Here is a 4,162-nt window from a genome sequence, read left to right on the forward strand (position 1 = left end):
ACGAAGAGATGAGAAGCATCAATCATTAGTTTTTCATTGCTTGTTGCAACACCTTAGTTGTTCATTGATTGCTTTCTCATATGTGCCTTGACCGCGGGCCTTCAGCAGACAGAGTAACCCCTTGCTGGCGAACTCAGGGTCTTGAACCTGGGTCTTCCTCATCCCAGTCCGGTGCTCTATCCACTGCGCCACTGCCTGGTCAGGCATCACTTACTGTTTTAATAGTTCCTTTTTGAATAAATGATTTGATTATAGGTTCAAAAATCAAAAGATAATGTTTTCACTTTCAATAACTGCAGAACCCCCTCGCATTATGAAATGTGGACAAAATATATGGGACAGCTGTCTGAGGCACTGGAGGACAAAAGCAGGCAGAAACTAGAGGAGGCAGTTCTTAAAAGAAGAGCTGCTTGCCCCGAGGGTTCTCTCTACTCAGCCAGACCTCAAGAAGCTACAGGCTTACTGGCTCTAGGAGGCAAAGGATAGAGTTTGGGATGAACTACTGCATCTGATAAGAGTAATGCTAGGTACTTTGGAGTCTCAGTGTGAGAAGCTGGAAGCTATGACTCCCTTCCAATTGGTGTCTGGACTGAATTGCACAGGTGCAGGTAAAATTCCAGGATCCGGACCTGGCCAGTTTGCTCAGTGGTAGAGTGTCAGCCCAGAGTGTGGATTTCATGGGATCTATTCCAGTCAGGGCATACAGGAGAAGCAACCATCTGCTTCTCCACCCCTCCTCCTCTCTCTTCTCTCTCTCTCTTCCCCTCCTAAAGCCATGACTCCACTGGAGCGAGTTGGCCCTGGGCACTGAGGATGGCTCAATAGCCTTCATCTCAGGCACTAAGAGCTCAGTAGCTGAACAATGGAGCAATGCCCCAGATGGGCAGAGCATCGCCACCCCCTAGTGGGCTTGCCAGATGAATCCCTGGATCCTGGTCAGGGCACATGCAGGAGTATGTCTCTCTGCCTCCCCTCCTCTCACTGAATTAAAAAAAAAAAAAAAAAAAAGCCTGACCAGGCAGTGGTGCAGTGGATAGAGCGTTGGACTGGGATACAGAGGACACAGGTTTGAGACCTGGAGGTCGCCAGCTTGAGCGTGGGCTCATCTGGTTTGAGTAAAAAAGCTCACCAGCTTGGACCCAAGGTCGCTGGCTCGAGCAAGGGGTTACTCCGTTTGCTGTAGCCCCACGGTCAAGGCACATATGAGAAAGCAATCAATTAACAACTAAAGTGGCCTGACCTGTGGTGGCGCAGTGGATAAAGCATCGACCTGGAACGCTGAGGTCACCGGTTCAAAACCCTGGGCTTGCCTGGTCAAGGCACATATGGGAGTTGATGCTTCCTGCTCCTCCCTTCTCTCTCTCTCTCTCTCTCTAATTCTCTCTCTTTCTCTCTTCCCTGTCTAAAATGAATAAATAAAGTCTTTAAAAAAAAAAAAGGCCCTGGCCGGTTGGCTCAGCGGTAGAGCATCGGCCTGGCGTGCGGAGGACCCGGGTTCGATTCCCGGCCAGGGCACATAGGAGAAGCGCCCATTTGCTTCTCCACCCCCACCCCCTCCTTCCTCTCTGTCTCTCTCTTCCCATCCTGCAGCCAAGGCTCCATTGGAGCAAGGATGGCCCGGGCGCTGGGGATGGCTCCTTGGCCTCTGCCCCAGGCGCTAGAGTAGCTCTGGTCGCCGCAGAGCGACGCCCCGGAGGGGCAGAGCATCGCCCCCTGGTGGGCAGAGCGTCGCCCCTGGTGGGCGTGCTGGGTGGATCCTGGTCGGGCGCATGCGGGAGTCTGTCTGACTGTCTCTCCCCGTTTCCAGCTTCAGGAAAAAAAAAACAAAAAACAAACAAACAAAAAAACCCAACTAAAGTGTTGCAACGAAAAACTAATGATTGATGCTTCTCATCTCTCCGTTCCTGTCTGTCCCTGTCTATCCCTCTCTCTGATTCTCTGTCTCTGTAAAAAAAAAAAAAAAAAAAGAGAGAGAGAGAGAGAGAAAGAAAGAAAGAATAAAAAGATTTCAGGATCCCAAGGAAAGACAGCTGGGACCTGAGATTAATTTGCTATCAACTCCAGGAAAGACTTGGTAAACAACTCAGTTTTCCATTTAAACCCTCTAAGGACCCTGCCTTGGGAATAAAGACTATGTTCTAGAAATAAAGTATTTGGACCAAGACCGCAGGCAAAATCAAAACATATCTGTCCAGCCTCCACAAAGTCAGTGATCTTCCAGTAATTCAACTTCCTAAAGGAAAACAACAAACTCATATTCTTCAGAGAATTATAACAGAACCCAGAATTTCTGACACATTATCCGCAATGTCTGATATACAATAGAAATACCAAACATGCAAAGAAATAGATAAATGTGATTGAGTCAAGAGAAAAATTCAGATTGTCAACAGAAACAGATCCACAAATAATTCTACACAATAGAAAAGTGCTTTATAATAAATAAAAAGGTACAGAAAAAATGACTAGTGATTAAAACCACAAATATAAAAAATTATAGGAAGTGTGTGTATATACATATATATGTATATATATATTATCTAATTTTTTAGAAAGAATTTGATTCAAGACAGAAACATCAATCCATTTCCATATGTTCTCTGATGGGAGATCAAACTGGCAATGTTTTGCATATCGGGATGACTGAGCTATCTGGCCACGACTTGTTTGTGTGTGTACGTACACACACACATTTTTTTCCTTGACAGAGACATAGGGATAGAGACAGGGAGAGAGATGAGAAGCATCAATTCTTCATTACATCTTAGTTGTTCATTGATTGCTTTCTCATATGTGTTTTGACAGGGGGCTACTGCAGAGGGAGTGACCCCTTGCTCAAGCCAGCAACCTTGGGCTCAAGCCAGTGACCATGGGGTCATCATGTCTATGATCCCACACTCAAGCCAGCGACCCTGCACTCAAGCTGTTGAGCCCATGATCAACCCGGCAACCTTGGGGTTTCAAACCTGGGCCCTCTATGTCCTAGTCTAATGCTCTATTCACTGCGCCATCGCCTGGTCAGGCTCATATCTCTTGACTAATGAGTCTGATAACAAAACCCAGTAATCTGCCAATGCTGAACTTGTGGACATTTAACACTCAGGCCAGGCCAGAGCACTACTGGTGAGAAACTCATGTGGGACCAAGTGCACAGTACAGTTCCCAGCTGCATGTGACCCTCTGAGCTTCCAGAAGTCATAGAAGTACGACACACATGCCAAGATCACCAGTGTTTTCATATATAAGCCAACTGATCTGCTGAGGAATAGAGGGCAAAACTCTCACAGCTTAGACCTAATGTGGCAGCTGTGCTGGCTGAGGCCCACTCAAGCCATATCCCAAACCTCTAGGGGCCCATTATCCCCATCGCAGCCACTTATGTCTACATCTGTTTGTTGCTGCTTTAAGTGAATCTACTGACCACTAGGTTAGGAATGACATGACAGCCAGTGGGCTGAACCCAGGCACTGCAAGACTTGGGGTTAAGAATAGGCTTTTTAGCCTTGGCCAGTTGGCTCAATGGTAGAGCGTTGACCCAGCATGTGGAAGTCCTGGGTTCGATTTCTAGCCAGGCACACAGAAAGGCCCATCTGCTTCTCCACCCTTTCCCCCTCTCCTTTCTCTCTCTTCCCCTCCTGCAGCCAAGGCTCCACTGGAGCAAAGTTGGCCTGGGCACTGAAGATGGCTTCATGGCCTCTGTCTCAGGCACTAGAATGGCTCCAGTAGCAACAGAACAAAGCCCTAGGTGGGCGGAGCATCACGTCCTAGTGGGCATACTGCGTGAATCCCAGTTGGGTGCATGCGGGAATCTTTCTGCCTCCCTGCTTCTCACTTCAGAAAAATACAAAAAAAAAAAAAAAGTTTCTTCAGATCCATAGTCAGTTACAAACCTGTTAGGATTTTTGGTCATAGGCTGCCAAATGCCACTATTCTAAATCTACATCAAAATACAAAGCTTAACTTTTAGTTTCAAAACTTATGGAAAAAAAAAGTGCACATAGCCACAACCACCAAAAACAAAGGCTTGGTTTAAATCACAGTTCAAAGTTGTTCTCTCTGGTGCATCATCTGTACAATGAAAGATGAAACCCTATGGGGATTTTTGACAGTGAACACGTAACTATTGTGTGATTTGAATATTTAAGTGGTATCAAAAGGTTAC

This window comes from Saccopteryx bilineata, chromosome 2 (assembly GCF_036850765.1).
Source record: "Saccopteryx bilineata isolate mSacBil1 chromosome 2, mSacBil1_pri_phased_curated, whole genome shotgun sequence".
Lineage (NCBI taxonomy): Eukaryota > Metazoa > Chordata > Mammalia > Chiroptera > Emballonuridae > Saccopteryx > Saccopteryx bilineata.